This window comes from Canis lupus, chromosome 37 (assembly GCF_011100685.1).
Source record: "Canis lupus familiaris isolate Mischka breed German Shepherd chromosome 37, alternate assembly UU_Cfam_GSD_1.0, whole genome shotgun sequence".
Taxonomy (NCBI): domain Eukaryota; kingdom Metazoa; phylum Chordata; class Mammalia; order Carnivora; family Canidae; genus Canis; species Canis lupus.
The window spans coordinates 20,865,064-20,888,010 of NC_049258.1; the positions used below are offsets into that span (position 1 = coordinate 20,865,064).

Below are 22,947 nucleotides of genomic sequence, written 5' to 3' on the forward strand. Positions count from 1 at the left end.
CAGAGACACAGGCAGAGGGAGAAGCAGGCTCCATGCCGGGGGCCTGACGTGGGACTCGATCCTAGGTCTTCAGGATCACACCCTGGGCCGAAGGCAGGCGCTAAACTGCTGAGCCACCCAGGGATCCCAATCTGCTAATATTTTTATAAAGATTTTAGTTTTTGAAAAAAATTAAAGTAGTAAAGATCAGCTTTTTTTTCCCTTGAAAATCTGTTCTTTTACAAAGATGACCAGAGTTCTATCACATTTCTTTAGTATGTACTATTAATACAGCTCAGGAAAAATTAATAATGGTTGCCCAGGTAACTTACATATTTTATTATGAAAGTCAATTTAAATATTTTTCAGTACAAATACAATTTTAAGGACCTGAATATTTAAAAGATAAATAAAAGGTAAATGCTGTGTTGTGTAAATTTTAGAGTATTATCTTCAAAGTAATTTTACCATATGTCTTGAGTCGACTGTCTTCCATTGGTTTAGTAATGTCTGGACACAGACACATTTTGAGTTTACTTATTGCATATATTTATTTCTTCATTATTTTTGTTTTAGGAAGGATTTCTTTGGTTCTTTATAGAACTAAACTTTAATGATTAGGAACAGAGCCAGGGCAGAGTACAGGGCTCTATCCATGAGTGAGGGAAGCTATTTTGCTGCTTCCTCCACAGAAAACCAGGTGCCCAGGGCTTGTACATGGGTTTGCATCTCTGAGATCTCAGCAGCTTCGTAGCAAGATAAGTCTCTGTTCTGTCATATAACAATGGTAATTTTTAATTCATAGTTTGATTTTGGCTTTATTAAATTTTTAAAAAAGAAAAACTATCTGGTAAGTGGTAATTCTCATTGATTTGCATTTAATTAGGAATAAATGCACTCTTCTTGATATTTTAAACCAGAAAAGCAAAATAAGTTATAGGTAAAAATCTATAAAAAACAGGATATCTAGACAAAAGAGTAATTTTTATTCATGTCTTCCTTTATAAGTGATTTTTGTTTACTGTTCTTTTTTATACTCTATTTCCATATGCATTTAATTGATTTAACTATATTTATTTATTTATTTTTTAAACTTTCTTTTCTTTTTTTTTTTTTAAGATTTTATTTATTTATTCATGACAGACAGAGAGAGGCAGAGACAAGCAGAGAAAGAAGCAGGCTCCATGAAGGGAGCTCAATGAGGGACCATTAAATATCCTATTAGATAATTCCATGAGAAAGTGTACCTAAGATTTAATTGCAGTTGATGTTGTTAGATTATTTCCCAAAAGATTATGGTGATTTACAACCCACCAATAGTGGATAGAGTGCTTTTTTTTAATCCTTGTCAGCATTCATTTTCTTGTTCTTTATAACTTTTTCACACTGGGAATGGAAAAATTCATTGTTGTTTTAGCTTGCTTTTCCCTTACTAATAGTGAAATAGATCATCATTTGACAAGTATATAAATGATGTACATTTCCTCTTCTGTGAGAGTCCTACTTATATTCTTGCTTAAATTTTTTTTGTTGGTTTGTTCTTTTCATATAAATTTATAGGTATTTCTTACCATACGGATATTTATATAGCAAGGGTTTTGCAAATATATCTCCAAACCTAACGTTTTTCTTTTTTTTCCATTTAAACTAATTTCATGTAATTAAGTAAGCCTATCATTTCCTTTGTGGATGTCTTTCTGTTTTGCTTAATAAGATTTCTGCTAATTTGAGTTACCTTTTTTTTTTTTAGCATTTTGCATTTAAATGTAAGAGTGCCACCTAGTTTTATAAATGAAGACTAATTTTGTTGAGAAACTCTATAGCTTTTTTCAATTAGTAATCATATTTGCTATATTTATCATAACTAATATATATTGTATGGCATCTGCTTTTTTGAACATCTGTTATCAGATGTCTGACAACCTTTTTCCTTCCTTCTATTTAAAGACCCTAATTGTTCTTTAGTAAACCACCTTTTTAAGCCATGTACTGTTGATCTCTCTCCCAAGGCTAAATTAATCTTGATTGAAGTAAACCACTTATCATATCTCATTTCTAGCCCAATCAGAGCCAGATCTCTAAATGTTGGGATGGAAGTGGGGGACTAGCAAGAAAGAAGCCTTCCAGTTTTCCTCTTTTCATGGTGCTCAGATGTAAAACTTGGAACATCTGCAGTCATTTTGCTATGATGATGGAAGCCAGCTGAAAATGGATCTGATACTGTAAGAAGTCTAGCTCAGACATAGATGCTATGATATGTGAGGTGTGAATCAAGCTCCACCTAAAGCTACCTCTATTAATGGAACTTTTAATTAAAAGAACTAAATAATTCCACTAAACAACTTTTAAATATGTTCTTTTCCCTCTTCTACATCATAAAGAGTTATTAAAGATATTCTTTAGTAATGAAATATGTATTATGGAATGAAGGGAGTATCTCTTACTTAAATTTCTAACACCATCTGCCTTTTGAGCTTATTTTAAGTTGTATCATTAAATATAATTTATAATATAAAAACTTGCCTTCTCTCTTAAAATACTTTTATTTATTTTTTTTATTTTTTATTTTGTTTATTTATGATAGTCACACACAGAGAGAGAGAGGCAGAGACACAGGCAGAGGGAGAAGCGGGCTCCATGCACCGGGAGCCTGACGTGGGATTCGATCCTGGGTCTCCAGGATCGCATCCTGGGCCAAAGGCAGGCGCTAAACCGCTGCGCCACCCAGGGATCCCAAAATACTTTTAAAGAGAACAAATACTATATAGAATTTATAAATCATACTTGATACTATCCAGAACTTTCTCTAAGTCTTTCAACTTTATAGTTTAGATAATGTGATTCTTCCTGCTATATTGTGTCCCTCAAGTTATTTTTTAGCATCATCACAGACAGGCAAATGTATCTTACTTTCATGCATAGCATTACATTTTTAATGGCCAAGTATGGTAGGAAAAAAGAGTTATTTTTGACAATTGGCCCCAAATTCTTCGTTATACAGAAGCATTCTCTGATTGAAAGGTACTTGAGGTCATGGACTGAAAAAGGGAAACAAAAAGATATTAAGTTATTGCCATTGGAGATTAAGGCAAGAACCAAGAGAAAAGTGGAAAATAGGGGACTTTGAAAATACAAATTTTTAATATTCAGTTTTAAGTTGTTTTCTGTGCTAGATATGTTTTAGAAAGGGTACTGTGTGCATAGGATGGCATATTGTTCAATGTATTGTAGTAAAATTCATTTGCAGGAATTAATAGATGATTCCCAATAATCATTGAAAATCAGTTTTTTTTAAATGTGGAGAAAAGGAACATAGGTTATTCTCTTTGATTCAGTCTGCTTACATTTTGGTTGGAGGAGGCACTGTACTGCAATGAGTGCAATGTTCATTTTTATTGAAAAGTTCTTTGTTTAGGCACCAATGACTAATTATATAAATAGCCAGAACCTCAATTTCTGAGAGCAATACTATAAGTAATACTTAAATTTTTAAAAAGATAATATGAAACTGTAACTCCAATGAAAACACAAAAGAGGCATATTCCTATTTATTAAATGTTATTTCATATTTTATTTAATGGCAAATTAATACCTCTTCATTTTAGCAAATTAGGACATTGTTTCTATATTTTATTCTGTCATTTCAAATATTAGTATGGTATATGCCCCATAAAATAGAGTATGTTTTAAAAGAAAAACCCAATATACTATATTGATACATAAATTGACTGCTCTATTTCTATATATATATATATTTTTACTAATAATAATCTTTCCCTGAAACAGAATGAAGCAAAACAAAACAAAACAAAACAGGCTTCTTTCAGCTGCAGTGAAACACATACAACTTGTCAGCACATAAATAATATATACCTAGTTTTGAGAATAAGTAGTTATACTGATTCAAGACAGAAATATGATATACTATTTAATATTTTCTCAAATGTTTGACACTGGTTGGCTATTTTCTTTAAATATTACAGATACTATTGGAGATAAAAGTTGTGTTGTAGTATTTTTCCAAATTCTTATTAACTATTTTGCCCTTCGCTAGCACTAATAGAAAATAGGAAACCATGTTGCATTTTTTCCTCAAATGCTTGTGTAATGGTTTATGCATTAATAAATCTTTATGGAAGAACAAAAATACAGATATTTTGTTGAAAACAAAATGAAGAGTAGATGTAGATGTTGGCATTTTTTTCAGGTAACTGAAATAAAAAAGAAATGCCACCATCTTGTCTGAGGATTCGCCTTTTGTAAGCAAGGAGATGGGTTTCCCCTAATGTTTTTTTCTCTAAATTTGTTCCTCATTATGATCCCTTGATTACTTTTTAAAAAGGAACTCAAGTAGACTTTTCAAGAGAAAAGTTTGTTAGAAAATCTGAATTTCTCTGAATTTTTAAAAATGAGATATTTTATAGAAACTATTAACAAGATGTTAAAAATATTTTTTTACCATGTTAGTAATTTATGCTTTATTAGAGTTTGTTTTTTATTAGCCTTTGAAGTCAACTTTAGGAGATATGGTTGGGTAACTCATCTTGGAGCCTTTCAACTGCAATGGGAACATACTATGACTAGAACAGAAAATTAGGAAACTATGGTGAGATTAAAAAGGAAACTTAGGTTTAAGTTCGGTTTTCCAGGAAATTATTTTTCTACTATATGTAAAACAACAAAAACAAAAATGGAGAGGCCAAAAAGTTTTAGGGAAAAAATAATCATAGAATTTTTTTGCTCATTAGTTGGTCAAGGTAATATCTTCTATCCAAAGAGAAAGTATCAGAAGGTAGATAGTAAAGAAAAAAAAATACAGAAAGGAAGAAAGAAAGAAAAAAAAAGAAAATTAACTGCACATGGGTGTCAGAGGATATGGAAAGGATATTGTATAGCTAGCAAAGTGATATATTCTCGGAAGAAGGAACTTGGCCATTTCAACAACTCATCCATCAGCATTGTTCACTGATGTCTTCACTATAAGGATTTATTGGCAGCTAAGAAATATATTTTAATGGTAATGAGTCCAGCTAGCATGTGTTTTAGTGTATTGGAGAAAACATGGCTAAAGGGAGCTCTTCTTTTTTTTTTTTTTTTTTTAATTTAACTCATTAATAAATAGCCTTTTGTGGACTTTAAAATAAAATTTCCTGACTTTTATTTGTTAATGTGAAAGATTTTTCGGAAGTGTAAAGACTCTGTTTGAGGACAACCAAATAATGATCATATGTTTATTGCTATACATGTTATATTAATTTCATTCATGCAACTCATACCATTCACCCTTTCTAAAATATACCAAAGTTTCCATTCTTAATGAGGTAAAAATATAGGCTCTGTTAAATCAGTAAGTATTTGTAAGCATTTTTATTTTTATGATTTTATCCTAACAAATAATTTTTGGAAGCGACAACATTGTCAGAACTAGTTTGAGTTATGACTCTTGTCCATGACAAGGAAATAGTCCGAACAAGATTAAAAGGGACTGCTTTTGAAACATTTAATACCAGCCCCACTCTTTTCTTTTTTTTTTCTTGCAAATGAAAGCATTTAATGTAATCATCTCCATAACATATGATGTCTATAGTGATGAATGTAATGAAATACATCATACATTCAGATTTCTATTTGTAGGGATTACATAGAAATAGTACATACAACACAAATGCTTCTTAGCTATAGTAATCTGTTATTTGAAATCTTAAGATAGTTTATTAGTGGACAATTGGCTAATATTTGAAATAAAAATGTACACATTAAAAAACCCAGCATATTATTAAAACTAAAATTCTCTATTGATATATGTCCTTTAAAAACTTTAAAGGGCTATACTGGGATGGAAAGGTTAGAATGACTGATTGATCAAGAAGATCCTAGTTTACAATAAGATAATCTCATATTATTTCTCTCACTATATTATAAGATCTATTGAATTTTATTAATAGTTTTTTGCCTAATCTTGAAATGATTTTTTAAATCAAATTGATAAAAATGAAATGTAATAATTTGATTCCTAGATAGCATAAGATTAGTGGTTATTTTAGACATTTTTTAAAGATTTATTTATTTATTAGAGAGAGAGAACACACATACACACACACAGGAGTGCAGGGGGAGAGGCAGAAGAAGAGGGAGATCTATCTTCAGCAGATGCAGTGATGAGCAATGAGTTTGGAGCCTGACCTGGGGCTCAATCTCATGACCCTGAGATCACTATCTGAGCCGAAACCAAGAGTCAGATGAAACTAAAAAATCAGATGCTCAACCAAGTGGACTATCCAGGTGCCTCTAGTGACTTTTTTTTTTTTTTTTTTAAGATTCAAAAGTTCTCTCCCACTTCAGGGTATAATATCTGAATACTTTATAGCTCAAGAAGATGAGTCTTGCAGGTTAACTGCCCAGCTAGTGAGAATGGCTACAGGCTATATAGTTCACAAAGCATGTTTGAATTGGTAACCTCCGTGAGTACAGTCTGTTTATACAAAACTACCACAGGGTGACAAAAAAGTCCAACCATAATGCTGTCAGTTCAAAACATTTCTTCAATTTAAATTATACCTTGGGGGATGGGTGAAATAGATGATGAGGATCAGAGTATACTTACCATGATGAAAAAAATATAATTATGTATATCTTGATAAATTATTGTGTCCTATGGCCCTAACATATTATAAATCTTAACTGAAATTTATAAAGGGCAAATATTTGTATTTTGTATCTAGAAAATTTCAGAGTTTTAAACACGGAAAAGATTACTAACAGATAAATTCTAAAACATAGTAATATAGGTAATCTTTCAGCTATTTGTTCAGTTTGTAGAATTATAACTTTAAAACACAGCTGATAAATTATTCATATTGCTCTGTTTATTAAAAAAAATGATACCTGTAACTTAGACCCTTTCCATAGCCTCTGGTTGTTTGAGGCATTTCACCCTCTCACATTCATTCCAGCTGTTTTTCCTTACCTTTACCATGGTGTTGCCACAAAAATCTGTTTTGGAACCCCCAAATGGGGACCTTATTAAATTAAGCTACTAGTACTAAATCAGTGAATGACATAGTTACATGAATTGAACAAATACCACGTAGATCATTTTAAACTACACATTTAGCATAAGTTGTTTCCAATGATAACTTAATTAATCAGAACATCCTATATCCATTCTTAAACATCTCTTAAAGCAATGAACAAAATAGTCTGTTCTTTTATTTCAGTAATTCAAACTATATTTATCATTTTTTATGTTAGAGTCTTCATAGCTATTCTGTTTATAGTACTACCACCATGTAGAGAATGCCTATCTATATAGCTATGAAATAAAGACACACTTAAAAATGAAATGATTATTAATGTTAAGAATAATTTTATGTTGCCTAACCTTTAACAAATTCAATAATTTCTTGAAGAAATTTAAACATTTTTAAGATTTTGCTTTTATTAAAATGTACTATGTGCTAAGTTCATGCTAGCTTCTAGGTATTCAGACATCAAGTTTTGGTCCTTGAACTTCGAGAGTGTATAAGAGAAGTTTCAGAAAGATCTAGAAATGTTGAAAATCATGTTTATAGAGAAAATGAAGAAATCTTAATTGTAAAAGAGCCCTACCAGGCATTAAATATTGTTAGAACAAAATGTAAATGTGAAAGATGAGATTAAAATGGTGGGCAGAGGCCAAATCACATTGGTGCTATATGCTACTCATAAAAAGGAGTTTGAACCTGGAGTCATTAATGGATTAAAAACAAGGGCATGACATTGTGACATATATTTTAGGAAAGGGGATGGGTTAGAAATGATTAATATTGGATGCAGAAAGACAAGATATAATAGAAATTCTAGTGAAAAGTAGAGATCCTGCACTAATAAGATAGGTGTTTTGGGGATGCAAGGGCCTAGAAAAAATTTTTTAAAGATTTTATTTATTTATTTGAGAGAGAGAGAGAGAGAGAGCGTGCACATGAGTGGGGGGAGGAGCAGAGAGAGAAGCAGACACTCTGCTGAGTAGAGAGCCTAATATAGGGCTCAATCTCAGCACCCTGAGACCATGACCTGAGCCAAAGGTAGACACTTAACCAATTGAGCCACCCAGGCATCTCCAGCCTAGACAAATTTAAAGGGATTTTGAGAGTAGAATCAATTTCAATACTTAGAGTGAAAAAGAGGGAGAAACCTTGGCATCTAGCTTCTTTCATTGAGTGAATGGTGGTATCAACCCTTAAAGTTAGAAGCACAAGAGGAAGATGGGATGGTGGAGGTGGGAAGACAGGTAATGAGTTTAATGCATGAAAAGTGAAGATTACTGTAGAAAATTGGATAGATATATATCTGAAGCTCAGGAAAAATGTTCAAGCTTTGAAGATGTAAATTTGAGATTCACCTAGTGTTCTTATGTTTATTCCTGTGTATTTCTATTATTATATAGGAAAAATTACTCTCCTGTGCAGTTTTAAAATTGTCACCTGAGTAATGTGTGAAAGGGATTTTTTAAGAAATGTATTAAACATCAAAGGCACATTAATAATTTAAAATTATTTCAGTTAGTTCATTTCCTTCTTTTTATCTTTTTTAATAGAACATTTATATGTTGTCTGTTACTTGTCAGTCAAGAAGACAAATCTTCATATGCTTATAGTAACAGGAAATTGAATATAAACCATTACAATGAAGGCCTGTAATAACTTAATATGATGATGATGACTTAGTCTTTTGGAAAACTTAAATTTATTTTTAAGCAAAATACTAGCCACTTCATAGATTTGTGGTTTATTTTGCAAGAAAACCCAAACATTCAATTTAATGACATTGCACTAAAACTTTCTATCCATTTTTAGGTACTACAATTGTATGGCAAAGTATCAGAAAGTGCAAACAGTTCTTGTATCAACGTTCTTATATGGTAAAAAATTGCTGATTTAGAAAAATGACCTCAGAACTAAATGATAATCTGATCTATTGTTTCTTGAAATGGAAAGCCTTGTTGCTAATACTGATTTTCTTAACATTATTAAGTTTTATAGAAAAATAAAAAACACAGTAAACTGTTAGACTCAACAATACTCTTTCATGGACAAAAAAGAAAGAATAATATAGAATACTTGCTTGATAATGTTCATTTCAAGTTTCCTCAGTTCTGTTGGGTTTCATGTAGATTGCCCAAGCTTCTTCAAGAAGTAGAAAATTAGATTATAATGTGGTTGAGGAAACAGAATTATCTCTCCATTATGACTTGATGTAACCAGGTGCATAAAGAGACCTTCATATTTGAAATATTTTGTCTATAATTTACTTTTCTAAATATATATAGGTATTTTATTAATAAACAAAGGAAAGGTGCTAAATTTTCAAGTCAATTAAAAGATTTCTAAATTTTAATGAACTCCCAGTATTGCACCTTGCAAATTGCTCCAGATTTTGTAACACAGACTGGAGAAGATGGGACCATGATTGTACCTCTTACTGTGGCAAAACTAGCTTCTTCAACCATTTCTTGTGGCATGGTAGACCTCACTTCTCATCTTTGCTAAGGAACTTCATATAATTAATTAATATAATTAATAATTTTCCACAAACACTGGAGATGCTGGATACTCTTTTGAGTTTATAGATTTTGTCATCTATACCCCAGGAGTAATAGTGTTCCCTCTCATTTTTTTCAGATCCTGGATAGTTATGAATCTTTTGAAAGTATTAGTGTTCCTGTCCTGATCCTTAACCAACTTGATGGTTGAAAAAGACACATTAACATATAAAAGGTCAGAGCATTTGCTATGAAAAACATGCTAGAAAATGGCTGGTTTCCTAAAAAAAAAAAAAAAAAAAAAAAACCTAAAACACCTAAATTACAACAGTTTTATATCTGTGTACATTTTTTGTTTCACATTCTGGCCATCTTTATCTTCTAGGCTATAGGGAACACCACAATCTACCTCTTAAGCTGTATTATGTTCTAGAATACAGTTCGAAAACCCATTCATTATACACCTATGTTAAGGAAAGATCATTTCATGCTGACTCTGAAAAGACCCTGTTTTGAACATTTTTAGACATTCTTACTTCTAGGAATATTTCTATACAAATTCTAGTTTTTATGTTCTTTGCCACTATCAATCTATCAATTAGTAAGATTTATGCAACTTTTTAGTGATGTCTTCCAAAAATGACAATCCCTTTAAGATGCAAAGACAATGAGGCTCACAATTCGGGATTAAACTCCAATATATTATAACATTTAAGAGTTAATCACTTGTAATAGTTTTATGTCTATCAGACCATATTTTAAAATTACTATATTTTTAATTCCTTACTCCATTTCTCTCATTTATATTTGAAATTTTCCATATGTTAAAGAAAGTTATGCAAAGAAAAAGCTTTCACCATTATAAGGTTAGAACCTAAGCATGTAAAAACAATTAAAGAAAGGATCTCAATTCTAGAAGTTTGATAGTAAAACAATGTTTTAGTCTGGATACTGAAGTGTAACTATATAAAATCTGTAAATAATCACATGCACCCATAGACAGAAATACAAAATTGTAAAAAATGGGTCTACCTATTTTACTCATGTAAAGTGAATCCTTTTACAAAGGGTCCTTGATCGAATCAGTCTTGTATTTAGCTTTTTGTTATATTAGTCTGGTATTTTAGCTTTCTGTTAGGGAAAATGAAATAAAGGATTTACACTTTATAGGATCTAATGATAATGTTTGTTTTTAAATATTCACTCAAAATTAAAAACTTCATAAAAGCTGCGTGGCCAGTAAGTCAAACTACTGGTTGAAAAATGCAAATATGATTAACAAATAAAATATATGTGTTTTTGCACTCTCCTCTAATGTTCAATATTCTGTGAAGCGTCTGGCAAATTTAACAGTGAAGGCAACAGACTAGATGACTTTTTTGTCCCTTTTAAAAGCTTTAAAGTTCTGTGGAGACCTGAAAGTAGACCCTGTTCACAGGAAGGATCATTAATAAGAATTGTTATCCACGTCTGTTCTTCAAGAGGAGAGTAACTCCAGCGTTTGAATGGTGCTAATGAAGCCCCCTGCTATGCAATGCCGAGCAAGCAATTGGAGTCTGTTGAGGTGAATGGATCTCTGAATCCACTTTGTCAAGCTGAATGCGCTGTTCTTGTAGCAGGTAGCACTCACAGAGACCCTTTTCCCTTTTTCTTCCACTTGAAGTTCTCTATTCTAACAGACAGGTATAATGTATTGCAAAATATTCTAATGCTACTTAAACCTGTATCACTCTCTAATAAATACCAGCCCACCCACCCCCCCTCCCATCACCACCATGTTTGTCTGACTTTTCTGTTCTCCTTTCATCAGATTCAGGAAAGCAGCCTTGGTTTGATATTTTTCTACCTGTAGAGGAACACCAATTTTACCCATTTCTCATTCAAAAGTTAGTCAATGTCTTCCTGCAAGCTGCTTCAGAAGTAAGAAAATAAAGGCAGGTGTAATGCATTTGAAGCTCTATTTCATGGCAGGCATGCTTCTTGCTCTTGTTGCCTGTGACTGCTAATATAAACACCTCAGATGTTTTCCTATAGGTCATGTCTTTTCCTGACACCTGACCAGATTCTGCATTCTAAGATGCTGTGTCAATGTTAGTCGAATTTATGAAATGATGATCACAGCTTCGAGCACTTGAAAAATGCCTTTTTCCTTTTCTCTTTATTTTCCATCAAATCATCTGTGTCTCACTTTTGCTCTTGCGCTCTTAATATGAGTTGGCTCTTAACAGTGCATTTTTAAAGATGTTTTTACTCACAAAATTTTACTTATTTTACTTCAAAAATTCAAATAATGTGAAGTGTGTATTGTTTATATTTGGGTATTTCCTGAATATTTGCTTCAGTGTTGCAGCCATCTTGTTTGCCAGTTTAATTGGTAATATTTTCTCAGGAATTCCTTAGGATGATTTCCTTCTAGCATTGTTGATATAGTGGTGAGCATAGCTACCTTCCAGAATGATTTCCTTCTCTTTTCTAGATCAGCTTTTTCTTCTGCATTCCCTAACCAAAGAATCAAAGTAACCTCTTACTTCATCACTCCCCCTATGGGTTTTTAAGCACCATTTCCTGTGCCTTTGATTCATATACATTCTTTCCATCTCTACTGGCACTGCTGTGGGTCAGACCCTTATCATGTCTCACACATTATTTCAGGGATCTTCAATCTCTCCACCTTCAGCCTTTCTTCTAATCTTAGACAGACAGACATGAACATGGATACTATGCTTCTTACCCAGTGGTATCTCTCTCAAAGATCCTTCTTTTAAATATAACTTCTTAGAGCACCCCATCACCTCCATATTTAAGTTAAAATTCCTCAGAATCCCATATAATGGTCTCTTTGACCTGGAGATGGGCTAACATAAGTAACTCTTCCCTATGCTTTGCGTTTCATTACCAGCCTCATGTTTGGCTATAAGACAACTACCTGGTGTTCTTCTCTATGACCATGTTGCTTGCTTCTGTTTTGAATTTTCTTATGCTTTCCTCTCCCTGCATCTCTCTTGCCCCTCTCTTACCTGGCAAGTCCTTGCTTATCTTGTAATCTTAAGTGTTGTTGCTTCCTGAAAATGTTCCCATTTCCCTTTGGGTTAAGTAAATGATTCCTCTCCTGGGCTCCCAGTGAATATTACTGCAATTAATCATTTTACCTTTTTGACAGCTTCAGTCCTTGAAGCAGGAACTTGACATATGAATATCTGGGACCTGATATAGGGCCAAACACATAAGATACAATTCATAGTTGTTTGTTGAACTGAACCAAACGGAACTTTTCCATTCTATTTAAAACCCTCATCTTAAATATATGTGCTATTTTTAAATATATAGTGTTTTAATATACCTTTTAGTGTGTCTAAATAGCATAAAGATTATAATAATTTTGTAATTCACTTAATGTCATAGTATCCATGTTCATGTCTGTCTGTCTGTCTATCTACCAACCCACCCACCTACCTACCCACCTAAATGCTGTCAAGGTTTTAGAGGACTCTTTGACCTTTGACACTCAATGTTTGACACATATAAATGTAATGGCCCTGTTAAGTGTAACAAATGAGTTTCCTGAGAGGGACAGAGGTATACTTAAATTGTAGGTAATAATCTAGAAACATGATAATATTTAACTTTTGAAATGTACAAATGATAGGTTGCTATTCTATCAAAAATAAGAATAACAAACTCGAATAATTCACATTCTCACCTATGAACTCTTATCTCTAACTACATGTACTTAATTAAAAATCACTGGAATATTGTAAAAATTTAACATCGTGTTAATTTCATTAATAATATCATTGCTTTTTGTCAAGTTTAGTAATAATTGAATTTATCCAGCTGGAAAATGTTAGACAAAGACAGATAGACAGGTAACTCTTTATTGTCAATTAGTTTAAGAAGAAATGAAGCTTTTCTTTTAACATATATCAAACTTGACACATTTTGCACTTTCTAGGATTACTTTTAAATGTTTCCTGTGGTAACTGTCAGAGGTTTAGATAATTTAAGTTTAAAGTAGTTACAGAACTAATAGTTTTAGAATTTTCTTGTTATACCATACAAAGATCTTTGTACCATCTATAAAGTCATGTAACACTAGAGTAAAAATGTTATTCTAGACATTAAATTATGTTGTTCCTTTAAGTAACATAGAGAACTTTCAATTCCAACGAGGCCAACAAATTTTAGAATTTAAAATGTTCTGAGGCTTGTTTTACTCTATTCCCTCCAAATATTTAGTAATCCTTGTATATAAATAACAAACATCACTTTTGTGCAGATAGATGACAATTTTTATAAAGTTTAAATGTATTTATTCTTTATTATAGCATTTGTTATTCAATAATATTCTAAAATGTACTCTGATCACCACTGTGTACTTCATCAATGTGCTTTTGTGCTTCATTAATTAGTAACTGACTAAAAGTTAATGTTTATCATCTGTCAATCTCCTCAAGACAGATCATTTTGCTATTTGATGCCAAATCACAAAATATTATAAATTACCAGCAATGCTCCTTATTTTACTCCTTATCATAGCAAATTTAAAGATCAAACTGGCAATATATCAGATAAATAGAATAATATATTTTAATTTAATAACCAAACGGCTGAACATATTTCTCTGTGGGGAATAATAACTTCTTGGCTGACATCAGAAGGAGGTAGAAGCTTTTGGGTAATGGTAAAGAGCCTTCAGATGCTGATTCAAACCCTGAATAATTGCATAGTAACCTATCTCTCTCTTAAAATATGATTTAAGATGTTGGCTTCTTTAGACATTTAAGGGTTAACCTTTATTAATCTGGCATTTTAGGTTTCCATTCACAAAGAACTTGAGTTGGTTGTAATCTTAGATTCAGATCACACTAGCATCACTTCAGAACATACTTTTGAGTATAAAACCTGAAAATATGAGATAGAAACACTCTAAATCTAAAGTCTCTCTCACCTAAATCTTGGATGATATTTTTAGGACAGATGTATAAGACTATAACTAAACAAATTTTCAGATGGAAACAACCAGAGTACAATATTTTTTGTAACTTTGGATGTTCATTTACTTATTTTTGACACTGGGGAAATTATGGTAAATTATGATTAAGAAGTGTATAAGGTACCCAATGATCCTAGTGTATTGTTTGGTATTAGAAGCTAAAGAAAAGGAGATTTATGGAAGTTAAAGTCACAGAGTGAGCCGCTCTGTGACTTTTACCACCTCTGTGGTGGTAGGTATGCACCAGTTATGGAGACACTGCAACTGGCTAGCCTAGGTAATGTTATCAGAACTTTAGAAATAAATACACTTCTATCAATCTGATTCCATAGTTACTAAGCAAACTTCTGGTTATTTGGGAACTCTCATCCCACTTTTGTTCCTTGCAGAGAATGTCTGGTCAGCTAAACAGTGGCCAGCCAATCACCTCCCTGTTTATAAAAGGGCTGGGGAAAAAAGAGGGGGGGGCTGGAAGTTACAAAAATATTTTGCCAAGACTTGTGAAAATAAAATTGCCAGAATGCAAATACAAGACTTTGCATTTCAAGATACCAAATACTGAATATTTTATACAGACACAAACTGAAATAAAACTGGTATGATAACCTACTTCAGCAGTCAATGATGTTGCCTAGTTTTCCAAACTGAAGATAGTAATTCAGTAGAGCATTAATCACTGTAAAAGGTTTCAGTGCTTAAACTCTGATTTATTTTGAGAGTCATTTATTCCTAATTTGTTTATACCTTTATTCATTTGTTAACACAATTACATGTGTTTTTTTTGATCAGGTCACTTTGTTGATCACAGGGGATACAGTGTTATTATCTTATTCCAGATGTCTGTCCTCATGGAGCTTATAGTCTATAACATATGTAACATATAGTTAATATATATTTTTACAACTTCTTCATTCTTAATTTTCCTTAAGTCTTTCTGCTTGGTAACTACAGTTCTAGAAATACCAGAATTTTTAAAGAACTTATTTCATAGTTATCAAAAATATACTGAAGTACTAAAAACAGACACAGAGTAATTTTTAAATTTTAGAAATTTGGTAAAAGTTAGCATTTTAATGAAAAACTTTATTTTCATTTGTCACATTTTTTCTAAAGTTAATTTACTTCAGTATCACTTTCGGCTAATTACATATAGTAATGAGCTTTGTTTCTCTGAGATCTTGACAAAGGCCCGTGTTTTATTTAATAACCAGAAAGATATCATTACATATTATACAAATGATTCTTATCAATAGTTTCCAAACATGAGAATTAACAACAATGTTTTATGTATACATGGAGTGGTTTTCAATGCCTTTCAAGGTAATTAAATTAGTTTTTATTACTAATGTGTCAAGGAATGTGGTATTGGTTACAGAGGCAAGACTGCCAGATGCCAGCTTCAGTGGAGTGTAAAATTTAGAATACTCAGCATTAATGACCACTGGAAAGATTTCCAGATGATTGGAGACTATGAACCCAATTGACTTTTGAGACTTAAATGCAGTGTTATATGAATGATGTGAACTACTCTCATGAATTGCCTTTTTAATGCTCTATCTTGTAGTTTTTGTTCAAAGAAAACTTGTCAGACTAAAGTCAATTAAGATCTTAAAATAAAATTAGAATTGCACAAACTTTTTTTTTGTAGGGGTGGATATTGGCATGTTTTGGTAATGATGCTAAAAATGAAACAACTGAATTTTGGTACAAGTCATGATATTACATAAACTTTCGTGGGAAAAACTGTGTAGACAACCTAGTTACTTATTGCCTTTGAATATGAAATATTTGACTCGGAAAGTTGACCTTTAGAGAGTATTAGCTTTATGTCATCTAAATTGAGCAAATGTGTTTTAGGAAAGGTTATGTCTCTTCAGTGTCATACTGTTACATTATCAAATACTTATGATCTGTTTATTTGTTCTTTAAGAAGAAATAATCACAAGTAAAATACTCTTTTCAGGATTTAAAGACTGAGTAGGCAAATATAATTTTAAAATTCAGTTTACTTGTAATAGTACAAAAATATAAATATCCTGATAATTGCAGAGTAAAGAAAAGGAGGAACCATTATTAAGGAAATATTTCTGCAAGGCTATGTGAAAATCATCTACTACTTGCTGCTCTCTTAAACATTAATTATCGATTACTTACAATTCCAAGCTATCCTAAGGCTCACTGAAATAAATGGCTAAACGGTCACCCTTAAATTTTCTCTTTACCTTTTTCCTTCTAATTCACTTTGATTTTATATAGAACATTGAGGAAACTGAATAATCCTCATAGTTTCTTAGCCAATCCCTTTTCCCCAACTTTTTATCCCAAGCATGTGTAATAGCATTCTACAGAGAAACAAAAGCCATAGGAGATATATGATTATGTAATAATGTGTGTATATATTAAACATATTTTATTATAAGGAATCAAGATCTGGAGTCAGTAAGCCTGAAACTGAGGAGAGCCAGAGATATAATTCTAGTGTGAGTCTGAAGACCTGAGAAGCAAGAGAGCCTATAGTATAAGTTCCAATGTGAGTCCAAGGCTAACGTCAGGATCAAACCCATGTCCCAAATCAAAGACAACCAGAGAAAGCAAATTCTCCATTACTCAGACTTTTGTTCTATTTGGGCATTCAGTAGACTGGATGGGACCCATCCATTTTGAGGTAGACAATCTGCTACATTCTATCTATCAATTGATACCTGGGTATCTTATGATTCAGTCAAATGGACATATAAACTATCATAAGTCCTACACACACAGTGCGGTTTGGATTTTCAATCTTCTAGTTTATTCTTCTTTGTTGAAGATTATAACAGAATCTTGAGGATTTTCCAAGTTTCAGTAATGTACTTTCAATATCTTCTTTTACCTCTTCCTTTTTCCTAAGTGATCCAAAACCATCGAAGTTAGAATTAATTTTGCTTCATTGCCATGAAGACTTTGGACTTCTGGCTAAGCTCTGAAGAGGCATCTCTCATCTATTTGATTAACAGTTATTTATTGAGTTCTTCACTCTCCAGGCACTGGATCTGCTTTATCTGAGTAACTGGAAGTAGAGATAAGTTGTCTTTCAAAGTTGAGTATCTTTCTCTCCAGGCACTGGATCTGCTTTATCTGAGTAACTGGAAGTAGAGATAAGTTGTCTTTCAAAGTTGAGTATCTTTCATTAGTCAACTTTATATATCTACTTGTTGCTATAAGTTAATTGTCGATCACAGTGTGGTAAATAGGAATGATGATGTACTGTTGGTGGAAGTATAAATTGACTGAAGAACAATTTGGCAGTACTTAGTGAAATTAAACATGAATATCTCTTGGAATCCACCTGTTGAACTTTCACCCCCAGAGAAATTTTTGTACAAATGCAAAGACACGCAGTCTTTCTCTATGTATGTGTGTGTGTTCACCATAGATTTAGAAGCTAGATACAACTTTATTTTTTTTTTAAATTTAAGTTCAATTTGCCAACATATAGTATAACACCCAGTGCTCATCCCATCAAGTGCCCTCCTTAGTGCTCATCACCCAGTTACCCCATACCCTTTCCCTCCCCTTCTGCAACCCTTTGTTTCCCAGAGTTAGGAGTCTCTCACGGTTTGTCTCCCTCTCTAATTTTTCCCACTCAGTTCCCCTCCTTTCCCTTAAAATCTCTTTCACTATATCTATATTCCACATAGGGTGAAACCATATGATGATTGTCCTTCTCCAATTGACTTACTTCACTCAGCATAATACCCTCGAGTTCCATCCATATCAAAGCAAATGGTGGGTATTCATCTTTCTGATGGCTGAGTAATGTTCCATTGTATATATACCACATCTTTGTTATCTATTCACTTGCCAAAGGACATCATGGTTCCTTCCACAGTTTGGCGATTGTGGACTTTGCTGCTATAAACATTGGGGTGCGGGTGTCCCGGGGTTTCACTACATCAGTATCTTTGGGGTAAATCCCCAGCAGTGCAATTGCTGGGTTGTAGGGTAGCTCTATTTTTAACTCTTTGAAGAACCTCCACACTGTTTTCCAGGGTGGCTGCTCCGGTTTGCATTCCCACCAACAGTGCAAGAGGATTCCCCTTTCTCCGCCTCCTTGCCAACATTTGTTGTTTCCTGTCCTGTTAATTTTAGCCATTCTCACTGGTGTGAGGTGGTATCTCATTATGGTTTTGATTTGTATTTTCCTGATGCCAAGTGATACGGAACATTTTTTCCTGTGCTTTTTGGCCATGTCTATGTCTTCTTTAAAGAAATGTCTGTTCATGTCTTCTGCCCATTTCATAACTGGATTGTTTGTTTCTTAGGTGTTGGGTTTGATAAGTTCTTTATAGATCTTGGATACTAGCCCTTTATCTATCATTTGTAAATATCTTCTCTCATTCTGTAGGTTGTTCTTTAGTTTTGTTAACTGTTTCTTTTGCAGTGCAGAAGGTTTTTATCTTAAGTTCCAATAGTTCATTTTTGCTTTTGTTTCCCTTGCCTTCAGAGTGTATCTTGTAAGAAGTTGCATTGGCCAACTTCAAAACGGTTGTTGCCTGTGTTCTCCTCTAGTATTTTGATGGATTCTGGTCTCACATTTAGATCTTTCATCCACTTTGAGTTTATCTTTGTGTTTGGTGTAAGAGGATGGTCCAGTATCATTCTTCTGCACATGGCTGTCCAGTTTTCCCAACACCATTTATTGAGGAGAAGGTCCTTTTTCCAGTGGATAGTCTTTCCTGCTTTGTCGAAATTTAGTTGACCATAGAGTCGAGGGTCTGTTTCTGGGTTCTCTGTTCTATTCCATTAATCTATATGTCTATTTTTGTGCGGGTACTGTACTGCCTTGAAGATCACAGCTTTGTAATACAGCTTGAAATTGGCATTGTGATGCCCCCAGCATTGGTTTTCTTTTTCAATATTCCTTTGATTTTGCTGTGTTTTGATGAGTAGTCATGTGTTTTGTAATAAAACTAAATTTATTAATGGTTTCCTGTATAAGTTATAATTTTTATCCTTGAAGGAGTTCCTCAACCCAAACACAACAAAAATATTCTCCAATATTTTCTTACAAGAGGCTTACAAAAACTTTCCTTTTCGTGCTTTAGCAGTCTATCCTTCTAGAACCACTTCTTGTTTAGCCATTTTGTTTTAGTGTGTTTGTGTGTGAAATGAGGAGACATCAAGTTAACTATTTAAAACAAATAAATGGATAATATGAAGTCAATTCTTAAAATGATTCATTGGTATCCCATTGTACTTAGAATAAAATTCAAACTATTTTCTTTGATTCTGCACTCTCTGGGCTACCTCTTTCACTGCATTTCCATTCTTTCTGTTATCATTCATTTCATTATACTGGCTTTATTTCTCATATGTTAACCTCTTTCCTTTCTCTTTCTATATTGTCCATTTGTCACCTTACAAAGACTGGGGGTATTTTGGTGTTTATTGATGTATGTTGATATTCTTTCTATGTCAGCTTAAATGTTATATTTTAGGGAGGCATTTTCTACCCAATCTATTTAAATTGGCCTTTCCATTCATTCTCCATAATAGGTTCCTGTTTTGTTTTGCTTTACAGAACTTATTTACTCGTTCATTTTTTTCGTTTGAAAATTATTGATTTCTCTTCCATGCACTGAAGCTTCATGAGGGAGAGATTTTATCTACTTTATTTGCTACGCTCTTTGGAGTCCCTCATAATTCTTGGCATTTATAGATGTTGAATGAATGAATGATGGAAATAGATGTCCCATTTCTTTTTTTACTTTCATCCAATAAATTACCATAATATGTAGATACATTTCTTCCATATTTTCACATCAGTCCATTTTGTTACAAATTTCTTTCTACTGCCATATTATAGATCTATATCATTTATTACTTTGTTCCTTATTTCTTTCCTCTGTCATTTTTTTCTTCTAAGAATTCTCTATTACACAGGGATCTTAAAATTTTAATTATATGGCTTCTCTGATTATAGTTCTTCAACTTCTGTCCATTGGCTTTAAGTAAAAAAATCCCTAAGTTTATAATATGCACACAGTATTCTTTTAATCTTACATTCTCTTCTATCTACATCTCATTTTCCACTTCTCTTCATTGCAAAACTCCACAAAGAATTTTCTGTATACATTGTATTCACTTTCTCACCTTCAAATCTATTAATCCATCTAGCTAACTATCATGTAGTTATTATTATATAGCTTATTTATTTTTAAAAATTTTATCTATTTGAGAGAGAGTGACTGAGCAAGTCAGGGTAGGACTAGAGATGGGACGAGCCAACTCTCCAACAAGCAGGGAGCCCAACACAGGGCTTGATCCCAGGACCCCAGGATCATGATCTGAGCTGAAGGCAGATGCTTAACCACCTGAGCCACTCAGGTGTCCCAGAGTTTTTATTTATTGGTTGGTGAAATATTTCAAATATAAATGATAATGGAAAGAATAATATACAGAACTTCATGTACCAAGAGTTAGTAAAAAATGGCAGATTTTGCTTCAAATATGCTCACTCAACTATTCCCACACATTAGATAATTTCGAAGCAGATAGAAGACACATTATTTCATCTATAAATATTTTGGAATATATTTAGAAAAGACAAGGACTCTTTTAAATTAATATATATTTACATATAGTAAAGTACATAGATATTAAGTATGCAGCTTGGTATACACATGTGTACACTCACATAAACACAACTTTCAACAGGAATATAGAACATTGATACTATTCAGAAGTTTTCTTCATGTATCCTCCAGCAGTAAATACTATTATGATTTCAATAAAGATAAATTAGTTTTGCCTTTATGAACTTTAAAAGAAGCAATTGAGTAGTGTCCCTGTGGTGCCTGGTCTCTTTCACTTAAACATAGTATTTCTGAGATTTTTCCATGTTGTTGCATGAGTATTTAGTAATTAATTATTTTTTAGTTGTGTGTAGCATTCCATTATATAAATGTATCACAATTCTGTAGAAAGCCATTCATGGTTTTAAAAAAGTTTTTGGTTATTTTGAATAACACTGCCATGAACATTTATGTGTCTTTTGATGAAAATATGCTGGATCATAGGGGAAATATATGTTCAAGTATAGTAGATATTACTAAACTGTTTTCCAATAATCTCAAAATAATGTATTAGAATTCTAGTTACTTCTCATCTTTGCCAAAAATTGATATCGTCAGTCCTCTTCATTATAGCTATTTTATTGGTGTATGTTGATATCTCATTATGTTTTGACACTTCCCTGATAAATGATTTGAGTACTTTTTCATATGCTCTTTGAATATTATTTCCAAATTTTTACTAATTATAGATAATGTGGCCATGGGTATTCTTCTAAGTGTCTTCTTAGTTGGCCTATTACTGAATGTCCACCTAGTTCTGGTTATTAACTTGTAACTGGACCTCCTACAAGTCATGATCCCTAGTCTGTTTAGAAATAAACACATTCCTAGTCCTTGGAGTCATCCATATCCCCAGTAAGAGACAAAGCTTCATCTGCCTTGTAGCCCTACTGTCTTCATTGGAACAGAGACAATGGTGAATCAATTAATCCAGAGAATATGATGGGAATCAGCAGACAAACATAAAGGCAAGAGAAGGTTTTGGTAAAGAAGGACAGAATATTCTCCGGGAAGAAAAATGGCCATGAGCATATTATTATAGCTTTTTTCTTCTTTTTTAAAAACATATTTGATTATTGAAATTTTAATATAACTACATGTACTATACTAGTTAAATATTTGTTTACTTCTTTTTTATGAAGATCTTCTATAAAACAACAACAAAAAACCCTTGAGCCATATTTTTCTCAGTGCTTAAGTAATGAATTAGGCATATGAGTTAACTTTCTAGATTAATATTGGTAGATTCTCTGCACTTGCACCTGTGAAATTTGGAAAGATTCAGTCCATTCAGCATCTGTGTTAGAACACATCAGAATTTTCTCATGCATGGTCTAATTTAATCATCTACTTTTTTATAAAATAGAGAGTGCTATTAGATAATATTATTGTCATTTTATACCTGACAAAGTAATTATTCAAATTGACTTAGCTAGTAAGGGCAGAGCTAGAACACACAGCTGAGTCTACTGGTTTGAAGCCCATTCCTCTGTCCACTGTGAGTCATCTGCTCTATTAGTAAATGGTGTACACTCACATGAATTTTAAAGTCCATCTAAGATACAGTTGGTGTTCTGACCAAGAGGTCTTTGTTTTCTTTTGCTCATGAATTGCAAGGAACACTTACACTTTTCTCGGAAGAAATTTATCAAGTGCAACTTCCTCCAATTTCATGAAGTCATTTAAGTAATTTCCCTTCCATTAAGGCTAATAAGCACCTTTCATCGTTGTTTAATTTTGTACTTTCCAGACCCCAATCCATTTTAATATTTTTTAAAGTACTAAATGTAACTATGGTCCTTTATGATTTTTTCAGTGAGAAGTTATCTCTACTAATT

At 32.6% G+C, this 22,947-nt stretch overlaps 1 protein-coding gene and 2 long non-coding RNA genes across 9 annotated transcripts in view; 2 read left to right on the forward strand and 1 right to left on the reverse strand.

The window, feature by feature from the left end:
• SPAG16 (sperm associated antigen 16) overlaps window positions 1-22,947 on the forward strand; it is a 907,696-nt gene that overhangs the window by 216,759 nt on the left and 667,990 nt on the right. The window lies entirely within an intron of this gene.
• The window catches only part of LOC119867955, a 77,321-nt gene that overhangs the window by 50,204 nt on the left and 4,170 nt on the right, over window positions 1-22,947 (forward strand). Inside the window, exon 2 of the long non-coding RNA XR_005385367.1 lies at window positions 9,639-9,734. This is a non-coding gene — a long non-coding RNA (uncharacterized LOC119867955). The remainder of the gene's footprint in view (window positions 1-9,638; window positions 9,735-22,947) is intronic.
• The window catches only part of LOC119867956, a 32,452-nt gene continuing 18,584 nt past the window's right edge, over window positions 9,080-22,947 (reverse strand). The window contains exons 4-5 of one of the 2 annotated variants that reach the window (XR_005385363.1): window positions 12,649-12,703; window positions 9,080-9,143 (exon numbers count right to left, since the gene is read on the reverse strand). This is a non-coding gene — a long non-coding RNA (uncharacterized LOC119867956). The remainder of the gene's footprint in view (window positions 9,144-12,648; window positions 12,704-22,947) is intronic. The other variant, XR_005385364.1, reaches the window with a different exon arrangement.